The following is a 22091-nucleotide window of genomic DNA, read 5'->3' as shown; positions in this document are numbered from 1 at the left end:
TTTTCTGGTCCCAGAAACCCGGGGTATGAGCAATTGCACCTCCGGTGAATCTGTTACTATGATGTCAGGAGCATTTGTCCTGTAACCTCACCCCAACACACTGAGAACATCGGATGGGATGCACTCTACTTCCTTAAAGATTGACTAGACCAACTGTTTAATAAGCATACTAGCAGCTTCCTTCAACTGTGACAATCTTCCCAGCTTTCCAGCCTAGAGAAAATGGGCGAGTTATTGGGACTGGTTCTGGCACTGGGGACACAGCAGTGAATGAAATGGACTAAAGTCGCTTCCCTGGAGGAGCTTACATTCTAGTCGGGGGTAGAAAACATAAATAAGTCATCACATTAGATGCTAGGTAACAAGGAAGGTGCTGGCCAAAATAAACATGGGAGGAAAACAGGGAGTGCCGGGGGAAGGGGGCTTGCAATCTTCACTAGGCACCAGGACAGCTTCAATGAGGTGATATTTTAACAAATATGATCCCTGAGGACCTTTGTGTCAAGGGTTAAGTTGTCTAAAGAGAGGCCACCTGTGATCCAACAGTATTTGCAGAGGTAGGTGGGAGACCAGGTTGACCATAGGAGACCTGGTGATCATTCTGGAAGGAGGTTCTAATCTGTTCCTCGGCTTGGAGCTGCTCCTGAATATTCAAAACAACTCACCAATCCCTCCTTTCCTTGACCCCCAATTTATTTACTAAAAAAAAAAGTGTGCAACTCAGCTATAGCATCTGTTTTGCAGGGAGGCCATTGTCTCTGACTCAATTTTCCAGCTGGTTTGACTATCAGGACACAAGCAGGTCATCTGACTGGCCCAAGGCCACACAGTGAGCAAAGGGTTCAGCCAAACATGAACCCAACCTTATTATTATTATTATTATTTAATTGCACAGTTTCTGGGAACTTTGTAGCTTTGTAGCAGATGGGATGCTAATCACATTCACTGAAAACTTACAGGAGGAGCCTCAGTGCAGAACTCTGCATCTGGCTTAAGGAATGTGTATGAATCATTTCCCTAGCGGAGAAGACAAAGCTGGGAAATACCCCCTGCCCCCCATTAAAAGGCCATTTTGCATATGATGGCTGTTCTAGTGCAGCAGCAGTTTGGTTTGGCATCTTCTTCAAAGAACTCACTTGCAGGGCCTCAGCTTTGCCCAATTAAGTTACCTTTTCTCTTCTTGCCCCCTTCTTCTTGCCTCTTCCCCAACCACCACCCCTCCCCGAGCAATTTCAAGTTCATACCCAAACTACTACAGTGTGAGGGAATTTCTAGGTACAAACTGCATGCAGTTGTGGGTGAAATCTTTGGGATAATTGCAGTGAGGTTGAATCTGACACAAGTTTAGACAATTTGAAAGTCACCTTTTGGGCATTCTCATCTGTGACTGTCCTTTATGTTTACATTAATGTTTGGGTTAAGTTTTTCAAGCTAATATATTCAGCTTTAATTCTCTCAGTTTTGGATTTTTGTGTCTTTTTAAGCTACAGAACCCTATTTTCAAATGAAGATTGATGCAAAAACTTGGTGTTGCTTTCATGGAAGTTCCTTTCGATCCTTGCCCAGTAGGCTTCTCCACTCTCTTCCTTACCCATCAACAACCCTCTGTGACTCATGGAACCTCAGGCAAAGGTCTTCAGCTCCCTGCACCTCAGTGTTCTCATCTGTCATTCGGGTCCATGATGAAGAAGTATAGTGAGGTGATGCATGATGATGTTTGTTTTTTGTTTTTTGTTTTTTCCACACCACCAAGCAATTCTCTGACACCAGCTGGGTGTCCTACGATTCAACTCAATTCTGACACTATCTACTCAGAGATAGCATCAGATCCCACAGATTAAAGGCTCAGTCGTACAAGACTGCCCCGCACGTCAGATGCCAACTGCAAACCTAGGTTATCATCTGAGCTTCTGACCAACCAGCTATACATTGGAGGTTTCCATGACCTCTTCCTTGGGTTTGATTAATTTACTAGGGCATCTCACAGAACTCAGAGAAACATCTTACTTCTTAGATTACCAGTTTATTATAAAAGGATATAACTCAGGCACAACCAGATGGAAGAGATGCATAAGACATGGGATGGAGAAAGGGCCTGGAGCTTCCGTGTTCTTTCTGAGAGCACTGTTCTCCCAGGCACCTCAGTGTGTTTACCAACCCAGAAGCTCTAAAAAGTCCATCCTTTTGGGGTTTAGCGATATCTTCATTACAAAGCATGGTTGATTAAATCATTGGCCATTGGTGATTGACCTCAATCTGCAGCTCCTCCTCCAGCCCCAGGTTGGGGGGTGAGGCTGAAAGTTCCAATCCTCTAAGTTTCCCCTGGCAACCAGCTCCTATCTTTAGGCTACCTAAAAGCTTTTCAAAAGTCACCTCATTAACATAAATTCCAAGGGTTTTAGGAGCTTGGTGCCAGAAATGGGGATGAAGACCAAATATATATTTCTTATAAATCACAATATCACATGCACACACAGTGACTTGTATGCTAGATGTTCAATTAGTCTTCCATTCCTTGACTCATTCTTACTTGGGCTCAAATTCGTCCTCTTTATTTTTTTGGTTAGTATCGCTGCTTATGTGGATCCCTGGACTCACAGGGCTGAAGCTTTTCTTACCCCATTCCCATTCCCTGACTCCACTCCCGACTAAGCCCCTTCACCCCAGGGAGTTTATTTCTTGTTTTCATCCTTTTCCCTGCCTTTCTAGGTGCCCCCAAAATTTTCCCTCCGGATCATTTCATTCTGCTCTCTCTTCTCCCACCCCCTCCTCTCTAAACCTCTCAGCCACCAACAAATTGTTTACCTTTTATTACAAAAAAATTGGAACACACATAAAAGTAGAATGGATATATGCCTTACAAAAATAAGGATATTTTATTAAATATTATTATGTATTCACAGGAACATTATCATACCTTACAAAACACAATCCAAATACTTTGTTAATGTTATTTAATACCCAGTCCCTATTCAATGTCTTTTTATGTTTAGTTTGTTAGGATATGAATGCAAATAAGGTGCACAGGTTGCATTTGGCCCTCTTGATCATTCGTACCCTATTCCCCAATTAATTTCTCCAAGACAAGTCCTGACCACTGGGTTTATAGTCTCCTCTTTTTATCCTCCTTTTGGAAGTGATTAGAAGGCAACGTCAAAGATTAAAGAAAATCCCCATCTTGATAGGGTATTTTGAGCATTCTCCATTGCATATTTTAAAGACTAAAGCCCTGCATTTATAGTTTAACACGTAAACTTTCCATTCTTTTGGGAAAGAGACATTTTGTTAATGACACTCTCTGAGGAAAATGGAGATGGTTCAAGTAGAATGCTTAACACTGCCCAGCACATAGAAAATACTCAAAAAGTTTATGGATTCTCAATTGACAATGATGATCATTATAATTACTGCATCTCAGAAAGCAAGACTTGGGGTCAGCTGACCTATGTCGGAAATCTGGGTTTTCTACTTGTGATTAGGCATGTTATAGAAGGAACATCTCTCAATCTCCCTTTCATTAATTATGAACGGAGAATGATAACATCACCTAGCACTTCAAGGAAAAGAGATAGTGTGGATAAGACACATATAATATTACTGGGTTCACAATAGGCCTTCAACTAAGGGTACTGTATATACCATATATGTAAAATAAAAATATTAAGTCATTCATTACCATCCACCTTATTTCTGTTTCTTCCCTATCTTTCCTTCCCTATCTTTCAATTCACATGTGGACAGGAATCTATATACGTTTCAATGTATACGAGGGATAATAGAATATTTATTTAGGATTCTAGGTGTGTACTCATTTTTTTTGGTAGCAATCTAGCCTTAAGCAATTCTCTCTACCAGCTTAAGCACAGTTTATTCATTTGTAAAATAGGAAGACTCACATCTGTTGTGAGAACCTTACAAAGTCAGTATAATATTCACATAGCTTCCACAAGGGTGAAAGGACTTTCAGTAAGAGTGCCTACTGACAGGCTGAGTCCAAAGAACACAGAATGGATTTTTAAATAAATGAATACAAATTCCAATGGTATGATTACATTCAGGAAGTAATTCATAAGTATTGTCTTTTTTAAAAAAAATCACATTAATCTTCCTGGGTTTACTTGCTTTTCTTTGCCATTGAATCATTCCACCAGGATTTCCTATGTTTTGAAGATAAAGAACTACAAAATGCTAAAGATAAGTTGACTCTTGGAGGTCATGTGTTAAGTGGGAAATCACCTTGATGCAATGGTATCCTCCAAGTGTATTACTATGTCACCTGCCGCAGTGGTCAGGAACATAAAGACTCAAGTGCCAGATTAAGATGTTTGATTCATGTGGTTTAATAAACATACAGTGAGAAGCAAGGGGGAGGACACGGATGATTGACACACCAGAGGTGGGTACAAACAGGGTGAAAGGACCATACTCCTTGAATCCTGTATTAGGCAATGCCTATAGTCTCTCTCTGTCTCTGTCTCTGTTGCTTCTTCTGTCTCTCACTCTCTCCTTATTTCTCTGACACACTAGCCTTCCCTGCTGGGGTTATGAGGTGGACCAGAATTCACAATGAACAAGGGTGTCTGGAAGGGGCTTGAGGCAAACACAGACTTGTTTTTATGAGACAAACAGACAAGTTTGCTCGGTCACAACTGTAGCTTGCCAGTTGGCCTGCTGGCTTTTACCTGTGTGCTGTAGGCAGAAAATTGGTAGAGCCAAAATAGGTGTTCCCAATGAATGGCCAACTTTAGGCCTGGTGAATTCTGAGTACCTTAGTGTCTTAACGTAACTCTGAATATTTCGTCTTTCCCACCTACCACCAGTACGCGTGCTCACCTTACGTTATCTATGTTTAATGAGTCTCACCAGCCACTTACATCTCTTAATTTCCTCTATCCTCATTGGTCTGTTTTTCTTAGTTTACAGAGTCGAATTGAACATCCTTAAACAATACAGCCAACATATGTCATCATGCACTACAATTCTTGTGTGAAACAAGCCTGGACTTCCATTATCCCTTAATCTTCCTCCTGTTCTCAGATTGAGACAAGGAAGCTTGAGGGAAGGAATGGAGACCAGGTTCAGACATTAGAAGCAGACAAACATCCCAGCAACCACACTGGGTCTTTTTTGGAATACATTTGGAGGCAAAAGGACTATCAATGCATGTCAACCTTCTGCAGGCCACATGAGACAGTGGAAAAAAGGCCAGGTAGGCCTGGGTTGAAACCCCAGTATTTCCATTTCACTGAATAACATGACTCTGGGAGAATTGCTTAAACTTTCTAAGCCTTCTTTCCCTAGCTTATGAAATAAGAATAGAATCATTTTCTGGAATTATACGAGAAAAGGCGTGCAAAGAGCTAATTGTCTAGGAGGGCTTAAGCTGGGACTCATATAAATGTGAGTTCTGCTGTTCTTCCACACACGGCTTCTGATGTCTCTTCATTCTAGGCTTCAAACTGTCCCCAAGCCAATGGTGTTTACTGTACCCATCAGACTCCAGCTGCAATTTTGACTCAGGATGGTAACAGGGGGTGCCGCTGCTGGGTTTTGGGGCTCCCAGCAGTGAGGGAGCTTTGCCTTTTGATGGAAACTCTCCTGCCGTGGGCACCATTAGCTGCTTTGAGTGAGGTCTCTTTGGCGGATGCTTCATTCTAGACCAAAAGTGATTCAAAGAAGACACAATAAATTGTGCTCAGGGCTGACAACCACGGCTGCCAAGGACAGAGCTGCACACAGCAGGCCTTCTTGTTCTGTTAGAAGCACTTGGAGCCCCTGGGGTAAAGTTTCCTGTAAGTGTGGGTGTTAAAACAGTTTGTTTTGGTGTTGTTTTTGATATGTGCAACTCTGTCCAGAGGCTGTGCAACTCTGTCCAGAGGCTAAGACATGCAAAGCCTTGCCAGAAAATCATCACAGAGGAATAAATAATAGCATAACCACAACCTGAAGCCCAGCAGTCATTCTCCGCACTCTCAGTCCCCGACGCCCCTTCTCTGGTCTCCAACTCCAAACTTGTAGAGGTTTCTGCAAAGAAGTGCTAGGTGGAAAAATACTATAAATCTCTCTTGGCTCACCAGGGCCCGCCCATGCTGGGACGGGGAGAATTCCAAGGTGAACAGGCTGCGTTATCACCCCAGACTTTCTTGGCACAAACAGTCCATTTCCAGCCCTGAAACGTATTTTCAGAGAGTAATGGACAACCAGTCCCAGAGTAAACACAACATGGCCAATTTGCAGGTGTTACATTCCTTTGTGTTTGCCAACCAGATGTTCCTCTCTGGGACTTGGTCTTTGGCTCTTTGGGCTCCCTGAGCTGAACAGAAATGTTACTCTTTCTTGCCCTTTTCAATAAAATAAAGCAAGGTTCTCGCAGGACATGTCCCAAAATGAGCTGTAGATTTCACTTGCAAACTATTAATCTATTTGTGTCAATTTCTTTCTTTCTTTTTTTTTTCTCCGCCCCGCCCCCCAGTCTGGATTAGGCCAAGAAACACAAGTCAGAATAAACATGTGAATCTTGACCTTTTAAAAAAATGTAACTACTATAGCAGAGCTATAAAAATTACCTTGGGGAATTTAGGCTGCAAAATTCACGCCCGTGTCCCTGTGCTCTGGTTTGGCACGGGGTGCAGTGGACACCGGCACACACTCCAAACCAAGGCCAAAGCTGGAAGGTGCCAGTGCTATTTCTACCACTCCCGGTCAAGACAACCGGCGTGCTGTGGACACTTGGGGATAATTGGATGTCATATTCTCTCTCTCTGTTTGGCCAACTGTGCTGAGCAACAGTGGGTCAGCTTGGAGAAGGCTGAGTGCTTCTAGAATGTCTGACAGATTGAGGGAGGTGGATGAACTTGGATTTAGGAACTGAGACTTTCAAAAGCCACTCCAAAGTCCAATCTCGTGTCATTAGCCTAGAAAGGTTCCACCCGGTTCTTGCTGAACAAATCTTGGTCTGATAGTTGAACTGGTTTGATCATAGCTAGGTGGAGATTTACAGGAGGCCCCTTTTACTATTAAACCTTAGAATTTGGGGGCAGAAAGGAGTTCCTCATTCTTTCATCCCAATTTTCCCCAGTTTGGGAGTAGCATCAGGTCATCACTCCTCAGTCACTGACTTAGCGTTATTCATTCTCCCTAGGATATTCCCAGAGCGGAGCAACCTGGGCTGCCCTGGGATTCCTGCCACTTGGGACCCCCCAGTCTTTCCCCAGCTCATGATAAAAGGAGGTAGCCCTAAAATGTCCTACAACTTAAAGTTTGATTGTGGAAATGCACACAGCATGGTTGACTGCATAAGAAATTCAATGTCACACATACTGTGTGTTCCTCAAAGCACTAGAGTTATAAGATCTATCTTCTTTGTGATTTTCTTTGATTCTAATTAATAATACCTTATGCTACTATAAGTGGCTGTGGTTTGTAAAATACTTTGGCTTACTTGACTCAGGACAAATTTATAAGGCAGGTGGAATTAGGGACCCTTTGCAGGTGAATTAACTTGGTGAGTGTATGTGATTTACCCAAAGTAATTTGCCAGTCAGCGGCAAGACCAGACTCCAACTTTAACCTCTTAACTCTAAATCCAGGGCTTTTCCAAGCAGGCTGGGAGTTCACTGCAGTAGGTGCCACGGTTCACGTGGTATAGATGAGGACATTGAGCAGGCATTAAACAACTTTGCCCACAAAAAGTAGTTTGTGACAGAGCCTGAGAAAGCTGCTTTTCTTGACTCCTAGTCCGATGTTCCTTCTGGGTCTTCAGGAAGCTGCGAAGGGGGGAATCTGAAAGTGGCAGAGATTTTGTGATCAGGTGAAAAGAAATCCAATATATAAATCCTATTTTCGAAGTGATTATAAATTTGTAGTGTGTATGTCATCACAATGTATAAAATAAAATAGCAGCAAAAAAATCTTTACTTCACATCTCTTCTATTTATGGAATCTATTGTCCAACTATCCTTTTATATTATTACAATATTTGTGTGTGGAATGTGTCACCTGTTAAATCAGTAATTTTGTATTCAAGACATGGTGGGTAATTATATACAGGCGTTGCACTTGAATTTCCCATCTACTGACAGAAGTGATGGAGTCAGTCACAGACTTGCGATTTGTTTTCAATGAAATGTATTTGTTTTCCTTTTTCATCCTAGTCTTATGAACAAGATTCAGGGGGTCGCTCTAGACTGACAGAGAAGATGGGGACCTGAGAATTAGTTCCATCACCTGCAGAAGGATTTGCTTTCCTTCCTGTCCATGTGTATTCAGACAGAAAAGCACATTCAAGGGAGGTGCAGGAACTCCAGGGGATGGGACCTGCTGGTGGAATGTCAACTATTAGGTTTGCTTGGACATCATCCAGTGGGCTTTCCCAGTGAAATACCACAGGGCAATTCTCTATGGCATTTCAATTCTAAGGTATGGACCCCTCCACCCCAGGCCAGGTCAAGGGTCCCTGCTATGGGCTTTCTCTGATGCCCTGCACTTATATTGTTTGACCAACTCCACTATTAAACCCTTATATGTCTATTTTCATTATTATTATTAATGTATTAATTTATTTTTTGGCCATGCCATGCAGCTTGCAGGATCTTAGTTCCCTCACCAGGGATCGAACCCAGGCCCTGGTAGTGAAAGTGCTGGGTCCTAACCGCTAGACAGCCAGGAAATTCCCTATTTTCATTATTATTTAGAGTCAAAGGGTCTAATAGAGTGCTTGGCATCCTGCAGGGACTGATGTGAAGCAGTTGAATAAAGGCATGGAGGAATGACAAACGAACCTTAAATATGGCCTAATAGTGGTCTCTCCTTTCTTTATAGGCTAAACGTTTCAATATCCACTCAAAATTTAGCCCAGCCAGGAGGACTGTCGTGTTTTATTCTCTAAGCAAAACGAAATAGCTCTTTGTGTGTTGATAGACTTGCTCTGGGGTTTAAATTTTCTAAGCCTTGCTTGATGAAGTTAGGATGTAGGTATCTGAAAGCACCCTCCGGTCGTGACGGAATTAAGTCCAAATTCCTTGCCGAGCCCCCAAGATCTTCCTGCTTGTGCCTGACTCTACGGTGTGGAGTCATCAGCCCCATGTATGTGGCCGTCCAGCTCTCCTGGCCTTACTGTCCACACACTCTTGTTCCTCTGCCTCTTTGCATGTCCTGCTCTCAATCAGGAATGCCCTTCCTCCATCGCCTTTGCTTGGAAAGCTCCTACACATATTGGGGAACCCAAATCAAATGCCACCTCCCTTTTTTCCTTAAAACTTAAAAAAATCCCTCTTCACCCTCCCACCTCTTGCTGGTACCTTTTATAGCATTTTGTTTATATAGTAATTATTGTGCCAATCACATTTAACTAGAATTACTAGAAATCCTTGCCTCTTTATGGGCAGGTACTTATTCTATTAATTTGGGTATCCCTTGAACCTAGGAAAATATCTGGTACAGATTAAATGCTTAAATCTTTGTCGGATAAGCAACTGACTGGCTGAATGAATAAATGAGAGAGAAATAGAATGTAGAATGATGACGCACTTTTAACTTATGAAAAAAGATGAGATGGTTTATTCATAATTTTAGATCAATAGACATTTCTAGTGTGATCTACTGGATGACAAGCTTCTGGGTGACAAGCCACCCAGCTCAGTACCTGGCAAATATTAGGGGTTAAGTAAAGCTTCGTTGATTGAATGAAATAGATGTATAAACAAGTGGTCTGAGATTCTCCTGCAATTATGTAGGTTGACCTCTGGCTTCGTTTAGCTTACGTTTGGTGATCTTTTATTACAAGCTTGTCCCTATGCATTTCTTCTCTCTGTTCCTGTTTAATTCCTAAGCATTGGGGACGCTAATGCCCTTATGATATACTGCAAAAGATGATACAGGGAAGTTTAGAAACTTTGTGAAATATGGTATTGAGTAGCAAGTAAAGGCTCACTGGTTATTTTCAAATTTGACTTTCCTTCCTTGGGTTTCTAGCATCCGAGATCATTAAAAATAGATAGCATTTTAGGCCATTTTAAACACCTATCTTACTTTATTTCCACCATTATTTTTGTTTTCTCTTCCTGTGGTTCTCTGAGGTTGAAGAGAGAAACCTCAAGGTTACTTTCAATATCAGACGGTTTCATTGCTCAGGGCCCACGTTCCTAGGTTAATTTATTCTCAACATTCTGCAGCTTTTTATAAAAAGATGGTTTGCAAAACCGTATTTTATAGTCAAAATGTAGGATTTGAAAACTTGAAACTCAGATTAATATGACCACTCTATTGTCATTTGGATTTAAATTGTGAGGAGAAACCGGGAATGATGCTCTTAGCTACCTAAGGAAATTAGGTGTACCTCTTCTCACAGGACAAACATTTTTGAGCACCTGCCATGTGCCAAGTACATACTCATGGTCGAATGCTTCAGGATGACAAAAAAATTAATGCCTTTGGGCTTCCCTGGTGGCGCAATGGTCGAGAGTCCACCTGCCAATTCAGGGGACACGGGTTTGTGTCCTGGTCCGGGAAGATCCCACATGCCGCGGAGCGGCTGGGCCCGTGAGCCATGGCCACTGAGCCTGCACGTCCGGAGCCTGTGCTCCACAACGGGAGAGGCCACAACAGTGAGAGGTCCGCGTACCGCAAAAAAACAAAAAAAACATTAATGCCTTTTACTTCAGATTTTTAACAATTCAATTTAAGCTTAGGTCATGCTTTATAACTGTTTACAGAAGTTTTATGTGTGTACAACTAATCATGAACATGTTTATTCTTTGTATTAGTTACACTGTGCTTAATCAATATCTGTTGAATAAATAAATGATTGACAAGTTAAAAAGTAAGTAAAATGTGGGGAGCATATTCAGCTAGATGATCTATCTGATGTGGAGGTCACATTCAAGGCTTTTATTGATATTAACATTTCACCAGCAACTAAACAGCAGACAAGTTTCACTTTTGATCCTAATATTCTCTCTTTTTTAATAATCCATCTGGGACAAGGCTGAAAATCCTTACTTACCCCAGCATCAGTGCAGCTCAGATCCATCTCCGATTTCTTATTTCCTCACCCACTTTGATTTCCTTCCTTGTAGCATTTGTATCCATATCTGTTTCCTTTCTAGATTACAGATTTCTTTGAGGCATGGACTTCCTTATTGATTTCCTTCTCCCCACCCCAAAATCTACTATAACGTGTAATAAATGTCTGCTGAATAAATACGGACTTGCTCAAAAGAACAACAGACCCCCAAAAGTACAAAAGATAGAGGTATCTGAGCATGTTGACATTTTTTATTCTGCTTGAATCTTGTCCACACCAATGACTGAAGATCTTCTGTTTTCCCCTCCCTTTTCTCCTGGTTGGAGGACTTCATGTACACTTGTTAAAAGAATGCAAATGTTGACTGGCGAGTCATTGATTGAATCTCAGAGAGTGAGGAAACAGGCCTCGGAGGGCCTTGCTCCACTTTCCCAGGCACCAGGCACAAGGCTGCTGGTGCAAAGTCCCTTGTGAAAGTCGGGCCTGAGTTCTTGACAAGCTGCAAAGGCACACACTTTCAATTTTGCTCTGAAACAGTGTCTGAAATCAATACCCATCACACAGAACATGGCGGAGGCTGGGAGGCTGGCAGGGCTGCTTCTGACATTTCAGGAGCATCTCAGCTGTCCCTAAGGGTGGTGGTCTGGCCTTGTTCAAGCCCACGTGGTGCTGGGCAGGGGGAGCCTGAGCTGTTCTCTTCAGATACCCTGGAGCAGTTTTGATCCATGAGAGCCAGTGGGAGGAAAGAAGATCTAACACCCTTGGCTTGTGTTCTGGTCTAGCAGGGCCCGTTTTAATACATTGAATTGATTTGTAGGGCTGATGTCATTAAAAAACTGATTCAATTTGTTGCTGGCAAGAGAAATGGAGAGAAATGAGCCATTCTGGGTGGATTGCTAAGGCTGATCCATGAACAGGTAGATGTCTGGCCTCGCCAGTGGGTCAGGATATGGGTGAGCTCCTGACATACAGTCTTTGAGACAATGTGTGCAGTGTCCAGCATGGTGCCTGGTGGATCATCCATGTTCCCGAGTCTTAGAGCTTTTCTCCGATATGTTACACCTAAGTCTTTTCTTGGAATTAATATAGATGTGTACCCATTTTAAGCAAGATATACAATAAGAGCCATGTATACTTCTGAAGTAGGGAGCTATTTCTGGCACTTCTCATTGGGTCAGTTAGCATCCAGTTATCCTTGTGGGGTACCCCCTTTTCTCCCTGATCTCTTTCTTCCTGCAACTCCCAGCACCCCCAATTGTTTATCTGATGTGCCCTTAGGCTCATCTCTCTCCTGAGTTATGGTAACAGGGCATCCTAATTGATCATTCTGCCCCAGATTCTCCTGCCTCCAATGAAGTACATCCTCTGCATTCAGAGTGCTCATTCTCACACAGATAGATCATCTTCGTTTCCAGGTATATTTTCCAAAGCTTCTCATTATCATCAGTAGAGTATTTCCAAAAATATTTGAATTGGGTTATTGCATCTTTACCTCAGCCCACATACCAAGCCCTGTCTCTGGTCTCTCCTTTCTGTACCTTTCTAGGAATGTAAGACAGTTTGTCACCTCTCAGACATGACCACTGTACTGTCAACTAACTCTGTTGTATGACAAGCTCCTCTTCACCTGCAAGACTCTGCTCAAACACCATTTCTTTTCTGTAACTCTTCATGTTTTCCTGACACAAAGAATTAATCATTCTACCCTGTTCTGATCCCTTATAATGTTTCACGTACCTTTATAGCAACATTAACCATTCAGTGTTATTTTACCATTGATATACTTATTTTCAAAAAATCTTCCATAATAAGCTATGAAGGCGGAAATTTTAATTTGTGTTTGAACTTTTTGTGCCCATCATGGCGCCTGCTACTTGTCTAGTAGGTGCTTTGACAAAAGTCTGGATTTCATTTTTTTAAAATAAATTTATTTATTTATTTATTTATTTTTGGCTGCGTTGGGTCTTTGTTGCTGCGTGTGGGTTTTCTCTAGTTTCGTTGTGGTGTGCAGGTTTCTCATTACTGTGGCTTGTCTTGCTGCGGAGCACGGGTTCTAGGCACACGGGCTTTGGGCTCAGTAGTTGTGGCACACGGGCTTAGTTGCGCTGCAGCATGTGGGATCTTCCACCCGTGTCCCCTGCATTAGCAGGTGGATTCTTAACTGCTGCGCCACCAGGGAAGTCCAGAAGTCTGGACTGAAACTTCAAATTTGAGGCACATGAGTCCCTTGGGTTTGATCACTCATGAATATGACATATTGACATATTGATATTTATTGGTTGTTGCTACTACTTTAGGAGTTGGCTATAGATATTATGCCACCTTAAAATCAGATCCTATTGGATCTCAGCACTAAAAGTTTCTTAATAGGCTTCTGATCCATGTACTTCTTTTGGTTTAGTACAGCACTTCTTAAATTTTTTGTTCCAAAAATTCTGGGCTCTGATGCATGCAAAATATCTGCATATATTGATAAAGTGTCCATGGACTTTCCAAAATCTACTCAAGAGATAGACTTACTTAGAAGTCTCTGATGGAGGAGAATCTTTTAGAAAGAGGACTCTTTTTTTCATTGATATTCTTTTTTTAAAATTAATTTTTATTGGAGTATAGCTGTTTTATGAGGGCTCTGTCTTGGTTTTTCTGCTAGGTGACTTATCTATGGGAAAGATAGGCTTATGAATGGGGAAGCCAGTTTTCATGATATTTTCATTACCTGGGAACAGCCTGAGACTAATTTGTGAGGCACTGAAATCAGCATGACCTTCAGGTGGTCATGTTTTAATAGGGCTGGTTTAAGTCATTGCTTCCATGGTAACTTGGCGGCAAGAGAAACTCACACTCTCTTCATATCCATTACCCATTTGTACTGACCCGTAATTCCTGATGGATAGAAGCCCAGCTAGAGTGCCTGGGTTTCAATCCTGGCTCCATTAATGGGCATGACCTTGGGCAAGTCACTCAGATACTTTCAGTTTCGGTTTTCTCATCTGTAACATGGGAATAATAAAAATTGCCATGGGGGATAAGATCACAATATGACACATAGTAGAACATCAAAGATTTACATAGAGGGCTTGGCTTGGTGCCTGGTGCAGCCTGAAAAAGTAGCCATTTATAATGATTACTTTTATTTGATGCTCTCTTTTATTTGATGCATTGAGTTGGTTCTCCTAGGCTTGGTTTTTTCAATTTAGTTTTAAATTGAAGTATAGTTGATTTACAACGTTGTGTTAATTTCTACTGTACAGCAAAATGATTCAGTTATACACATATAGATATTCCTTACTAGATTTGATTTTGATTTATATTTCATACATTTGATAAGTGTTAATATTTGGTGAAAGGGAATGCTGTGATTTTGAATATTTAAAATTGCTATTCTTTACAACAACACACATCCTGTATGCCAAATGATTTTTGGAATGAAATATCAGTAGGAAAAAAAGGCCAACCACTTACTTAGAGAGCAATGCTTGTTAAATTTTTTTTTTTTTTTTTTTGCAGTATGCAGGCCTCTCACTGCTGTGGCCTCTCCCGCTGCGGAGCACAGGCTCCGGACGCACAGGCCCAGCGGCCATGGCTCACAGGCCCAGCTGCTCCGCGGCATGTGGGATCCTCCCGGACCTGGGTACGAGCCCGTGTTCCCTGCATTGGCAGGCGGACTCTCAACCACTGCACCACCAGGGAAGCCCAATGCTTGTTAAATTTTAAGAAGTTAGGATTAGAAAGTTACTTTATATGAAACTTTTGTCTGATGTCTTTTGTGTTTTCTTGAAACACAAAAGTAACTAAATACATTAGTAAATGATTAGTGTCCTATTTCTTTTAGTTTTTCTTAACCCTTTGGTTGTTCAGTAGGCAACAGAAGGTGAAAACAAATTCTAGTCTTAGTTCTCGTATGATATCAGAGAAACTGACTGAGAAAATATATTCGAATTGTTATTTAAACTTTTGAATACGTATCATGTGCCAGCTACTGCCTTTGTATGTAATGTCTCAATTTTCATAAATCTGTTAGACAGATCTTATTACTTGATTTCAGAGGTGAGGAAATGAAGGCCTGGGGAGGTTATAAAAAGATTATCTTGTAAAAAGATGCTTTTTCTATTGAATTAACATTAATTTGGCCTTTTGTCTGGTTTTGCTGATTTCAGGTGAACTGGATTGAAGGAGGGCTGAGTCACTGACATGGTAGATCAGTTCTCTCATTTGAACAGCAGGGTTTTTACAGCCTGCTTTGTCAGGAAAAACATTCCTTAGACTATCGCTTTTTGTTTAAAACAGAAATCATTGTGTTGAATGCTTCTGATTTGGCTGTAGAGCAAGCAAGCACATGCCCTCCAGAAATATCAAGAAAGGAGAAGCTTACCGCATGGCAATCTGCCTCCACTTCTCATCCAAAATAGACCTCTGGCTGAGGTAATGTCAAAGTCTGTTTCACATTCCTTTGGTGGGGCTTACAGATGATCTCTTTAGGATAATCTCTTTGGAGCAACATCATTTGCCTAAATATTAATTTGATACTATTCTACATTTTGTCATTGTTAAAGCATTTGAAATGGTAGCTTCCTATAATGGAGCTAGAAGCATTTTTATTTGTGTGTGACGGGTTAGAGCAGTGGTTCTCAACAAGGGGTCCATTTAGCCCCTTGGGACATTTGCCAATGTCTGGAGACATTTTTGCTTGTCCACAGCTGGGGGTTGCTACTGGCATCTATTGAGTAGAGGCAAGAGATTCTGTTAAGCATCCTCCAGTGTCCAGGACAACACCCTCCGCCCCCCACCCCCCACCCCCCACCACCCTCAACAGAAAATTATCTGGTCCAAAGTGTCAATAGTGCCAAGAAACAATGGGTTAAATTCAATTGCCTTAAAATTGCTCCCATATTTCTAATCTGAGCCCGTTTAAAAATATTTCTCCCTTCCAGCACAAGCAGAGTTAATGTGGTGTTGAATTCTGTGGCTTTATCTCAACTCCCAAGTCTGAGATGATCAATACCTCGAATTCTTTCCTTGCTGTCAGTTATTGACTTTCTCTCAGTCTCTGGTATTCAAGCTCTTGTTGCTGGGGGATGCTTGTAGGATGGTGCGGGAGCTGAAGGAGAGCTTGCACCATTTCCTACCTCCCTGAAACGTGCCTTTAACTAGATAGAGAAAAATTATCTAATAAAATAAATTGACCACTAAGCCAATGAAGAGATTCTGGAGACAGGAGTAGATGATGTTGCTGATGAGAATTAGAAATATGACTTGAATATCTTTGAGGAAATAATTTATTTATGCAGTGGATAAATTCCTCTCAAGTCATTTAAAAATATGATTGTTGCATTCTTAAGACGAAGAATCCCTCATTTACCTGCCAGATATTCTGGGTGTTTCCACTGGTATTCAATCTTCAGTACAATAAATGAAATATGATGCTTGTGTGGTTATTTTGTGTCAAACTTCAGTCTGATTTCTCAAACCTTGTCTACATTCATGTATTTAATTAACAAACTAATTTTTTTTTTTTTTTTTTTTTGCAGTATGCAGGCCTCTCACTGTTGTGGCCTCTCCCGCTGCGGAGCACAGGCTCCGGACGCACAGGCTCAGCGGCCATGGCTCACGGGCCCAGCCGCTCCGCAGCATGTGGGATCTTCCCGGACCAGGGCACGAACCCATGTCCCCTGCATCGGCAGGCGGACTCTCAACCACTGCGCCACCAGGGAAGCCCCAACAAACTAATTTTTAAAACCATGTTTTGATGCCTAATATCAATACATTTCAGCATTCACTCAGCTCCTGAGCAATGCAAATGTGAACAGAATATGGTTCTAGTGCTTGAAAAACTGATTAAGTTTAGTGGAAAAAAAAGACTTTTAAGCAGATATTTACAATTCATGGGGTCAGTGCTATACAAGGAGAAATGCAAAGTGCTCTGGGAACACACATAGGACAAATTATGTTTTGGGAACTGACAAAAAAATTAGGCACAAGGTAATAAATGTGTTGGGTATTGAAGAATGAATAGGAGTTTTCTGGACAGAGGAGTGACAGTCAGAGGCAAGAAGATATTAAAGAGCATGGATTGATTGATGTTCTGTGGCAGGAATATGACATGAATAGGAATGAATGGCATGAGATGAAGCTGGAGATTTTTCTCCTAAATATGATGAGCTCTTTGGGGCAAGGGCATCTGCCCTATTCTTCTTTGTATCCCTGGTGCCTGGGACAGTGCCAGGCACATAGCATCTCATAGCATCAGCAGCAGTAGCAACATCAACATGTCAAGGGATTGTAGATTGTGTGCTCCAAGTCTCTAAGCAGAGAAACAATACGGTTAGAGTTGGAGGTACAGGGACAGGGTAGATAGGAACAGAAGTAGGAAGTCTCATCCTAAGGAAACTGTAATCAGGGCAAGTTGTCATAAGGACCACGGCAAAAGAAAAGAATGGAAGAAAAGGGATTCTAGAGATACTTGGTAGGTAAATCTAGTAGAATTTGGTGAACAAATGAAATTGAAGAGTGATATAAGTGGTAGTTGGAGGTGCTATCATTCATAGTGTATGCAGAGTATACTTAGAACAATCTAGTTTTCAGAATGTCATATTTGAGGGAGCACCTTCAAATGTCTTGGATAAGCAGTGCTCTGGTTGAGAAATATTGGCCTGAAGATTTGCTGGCTCACATGGTGATTGTCTCCCATGCTTTGTCTTCAGGAACCTTGGCTACTGGCTTCTGAACCATCTTGCTTGGTGCTGGCATCTCTGTGACCTCCCAGGATGGGTCTTGGCCTTACCATCCCTTTGCCATCCTGGCCCACCCCTCCCAACTTTAATCACAGACTCAGACACTTGCCTGATCTCTAGATTCTGGTGACAGCCTGCCTACTTGCTCTTCTTACCCTCACCAAACTCACTGACCAAACATATCGCACAAGAAAAGGTGAGTGAATCTTTTCCTTACTTTGATGGTAAAGTCAGCATTCCTTTTACATTCCAATGACCACAGGAGAGTGTATAGTCTTTCTTGGTATACATGGAGGATTGGTTCCAGGACTCCCAGCCAAGGATTCCAAAATCTGTGGATGTTCAAGTCCCTTATATAAAATGATGGTAGTACAGTTGGCCCTCCGACTCTGGTATCACATCTGCAAAGATGGTGGGCTGGCTGTATTTTAACACAATAACCCTAATATATTCCCCTCCTTAATAAGATATACAACAATTTCTTAACATGTTTATTTCTACCAAATTAAGTTTTGAGAACCATTCTTGTTAGTAACACTGATCTAGGATATTTTTGTGATATGAAATTAACTTTGGCACGTACAACAAAAAGAATAACAAATTCTACATAGGCCACCTTTGCTGTGAGATTTACATTTCTGAGTCTCTCAAGAAATAGAGCACAGCAGCTCTGACTGTCTTCATATCTTTATGTTTGATGGTGCCAGTAGATTTTCTCAACATTTATTCTAAAAAGGACATACTTAGTGAGTTCCTTAAATGCAGGAATATTCTGATTTTATTTGTGGAACAGCTCCTCCTTTAGCATGGCTTAGTACAACAGAATGCATCTGAGGCCTGTTATACTGTCTAAAATTAGGAAGTTTCATGCAGCATATTGCCAAATGAACTGCATCATTTGGGTAAGTACACAGTCCAGTGAGATCTAGGTTTGACTTCCTGGTCTACCACTTTCTTGATGCAAGATACTTAACTTTGTTATGCCTCAGTTTATAAAATTAGCATCCCAGAGTTGGTGTGAGTATAAAACAAGGGAGTGTATTGAAAGTATCAGCAGGTAGATAGGTCCTTCAACAGAAGTTAGAGGTTCTGGCTCAAGGTCTGGCTCACATTCAAGGAACACCAAACCACAGAAATGCCCTTATCCCCTGTTAATGCATCAAAAATTTAAGCTAGTCAGTCAATCCGGCACAAAGTGGTCATAAAGATATATATTTTCCAATTTTAGTCCTTTTATACATGGAAATTGGGTAGACATGGAACCCATGGACTTACAGTTAATAATAAATAGTTCAGTCCATGGCTTACAAGGCAGAGTTGGGGCCAGGTTGTGAAGAAGGGGCAACGGAAGACTGGACATATTCGAACATAGTCCATATACTGTTAACCAACCTCTGCACAGAACAAGGTTCCTTCCATTTGCTCTTTATGACCACCCTGCAAAGATATACTGATTCAGTTTACATATGAAATAACACAAGCTTAAAGAAGTTAAGTAACTTTCCAAGATCACTTGGCCAGTGAAGATGGATAGCTGGGTTTGGTTTCAAATCTCATGCCTTTCCAATGTTCCATGCTGTTTCCCAGGGACTGGAAATGAGCCCGTTTGTAGATACTGAAAACAGGAGGGAATTCTGAAATCTCTGCTTCCAGGAGGTAGGCTGTCTGCGTTGACTATGTCGATAGAAAGCAGGACAGATTCAACCTTGGGGCAGTCAATCTAAGTCTTCTGGAAGGCTCTGCCTGTCATCCGCATGAGCCCTGCTCAGTCTCTGTCATCCTTGTCTCCATGGGCCCTTCCCTGCTCCCACCTGAGGAAGGGTGTTGTCTTTATAGGGTGGGTTAATGGTACTCAGTCACCAAGGTAGGGACATTACACAACTGGGTTGCTGATTCTTAATGCTAACATTTGGTTTACAGTTACTAGAGTTTTCTATGAGCATTCTAGGCTGGTCTGGTTAATATTTACCTATTGCCTCATTTTAAGAAGGGACTTAGGCAGTTTTTAGAATGTAATAATAGCAATAGCAGCAGATTAAATGGCTCTAATGGGAAAATAAAATGAAGGCGGGATTAAATCAACACACAAAATGCATACCTCAAAGACACATCATTGAGTACCATGAATGTTGGCATAGAAAGGTCCCAGGGAGCCTGTTGCTGAGGTTTCTGATCTAAGCTGATACCAGATGAGGTTCTGACCTGGAGCCTCTACCTGCTTGTCACATCCTTGGAATAGGTCATGCCTTATCTGCTGGTACATGGTCTGGATGTTGGACTATGCAGAATTCTGCCAGGTCATCATTTCCAAATGGCTTTATGGGAGAGGATGTGTTGAAGGAGAGTAACAACTAAGAAAGCCTAGCTACAGGGCATTGTGAGGGCAGTCATAGGTTGTATTGCTGTGTCAGAATTCTGGGTCAGAAACAAACTATCCTGCTGCCTCAAAGCATGGCACTATAGGCATGAACCAGTGTCCTATTTATAGGGAGCTAGTCTATCCTAGTGGTTAGGAACATAGATTATAAATAAAGTAAGACAGGTTGAATCTACTTAGTAGTTGAGTCACCTTAGGTAAGTTGTTTAATTTCACCTCTCAAAGATAGAGCTGTTTTCCATGTTATATACCTTACTGTCAAGTTTCATACAAACACAGTTTAGAGCAAAAACACTTATAATGGCTATTTTTAACACAAGTTAATGTTAGAAAGTGTAGATACATTTCCAGACACCCATTATCCAAGAGTTTGATTCATCAACACTGCCCAGAAATGATTAAATGTTATTTAATAAGCTTAACGTAAGTCATAAAGAAACAACAAGAGGATTTGTCAATCACTCTTAACTAAAAAATGTTAACTCTTGATCTGATGCAGGAATTATGGCACTCAGACCACCTGGATAAAAGTACAACCTAGAGAAAGAAGTGAATTAGGGATGAGAGTGAAGAGGAAGGCAGAGTGGTAGAGGATCCCTATATTCATCTCCCCCAACTTCTTGGCATCCAGGAAGGCAGATGCAGATGGGGGTGTGTGTGACAGATTTTATTCAGTCTGAAGATTGCTTCCTTTTGAAGCTTTTCTTAGAGACAGAAAATAATGAATGTCACTTCAACTTCTTTTTACTATGAGTGTTACTGTCCCTGGGATACCGTTTTAAAAATATACTATGCCATTTTTTTTTTTTTTTTTTTTTGGTATGCGGGCCTCTCGCTGTTGTGGCCTCTCCTGTTGTGGAGCCAATGTATTTTATTCTCCTTAAATTATGTCCAAAGGGCAACTCATCTACCTAAAACATTAATTTGCTCAGGGTACACTTAGACCAAAGAGATCAGTGCTCACTTCTGAGTTTCAGAACAGGTTTTCTTGAGTCTTCATTGAAAGCTAGGGTCTGTTGAAAGAGAAAATGTTTATTTAAATTCCACTCTTCTTCATAACCATACCAAGAGCCATGACACAGTACAGAGAGGAGCAAATAAAAGGTTTACGGGAATGTCTTACTAGATAGGAAATGGTAGAAAGTTCTTTTACCATGGGAAAGAGGAGCTTAGTTAATGGAGGCAAGAATCAAAAGGCAAAAGCTAGGGTGAAAATTCTTGTGGGGTTGCTCAGAGGGACCCAGTGGCTCTATCACTTGGAAGAAGCTGGGAAAGAAAGATTGAGGAAGGAAGCCAAAAGTAAAGGATTGGGAGAAAAGAGGACACTGGTGTCCTACTACCTGTTCCCCTCTTCCTATTTGAATTCTGGGGAGAACACTTAGCAGAATGCCCCAGGCCAGTGTGCTGATGTGGTCATGGGTGAATACTAATGGATTTGGGAAGGTTAGGCAGAGAGCATCTGAGCTAGTTCCCATGACCTGTGTCGGGTATGTAAGAAATCCATATCTGAGGTCCTCAGAGTCAGGAGGCCTACAAGGTAGTTGAGAATTATGATTTTGTATCTTATACAAATATAAACAGTATGAGTTCCAAACAAGTGTTGGCATCATAAACTGGATTCCCTGATCTGACTTCTTTCCAGGTAACTGTAAGGATTACCTTAGAGACTGTGTGTATATGTGTAAGCACTACTTTATATACTGTATGCAGTGTGTTCAGAATAGATCTAGTATTGAGCAAGGAGTCAATCAATGATATCTGATATTATTGTTGCTAATGCAGAATGGGCGTTGGTTTGCAGGAGGAGGCAGATTTGGAAAACACCAGTGTGGTTTCTCATCCAGGAACATCTGCAAATATCTTAGGTTAAGATATTTTGGCTTGGTTGTGCAGTAGGCATAATAAGATGTGGTTGTGTGAAGGATGCCTTCATAGGTGCAGCCATGAGAGTGGCATCACA

The sequence above is a fragment of the Hyperoodon ampullatus genome (assembly GCF_949752795.1).
Source record: "Hyperoodon ampullatus genome assembly, chromosome: 3".
NCBI classification, from domain to species: Eukaryota; Metazoa; Chordata; class Mammalia; order Artiodactyla; family Ziphiidae; genus Hyperoodon; species Hyperoodon ampullatus.
This window is presented reverse-complemented; position numbering follows the sequence as displayed.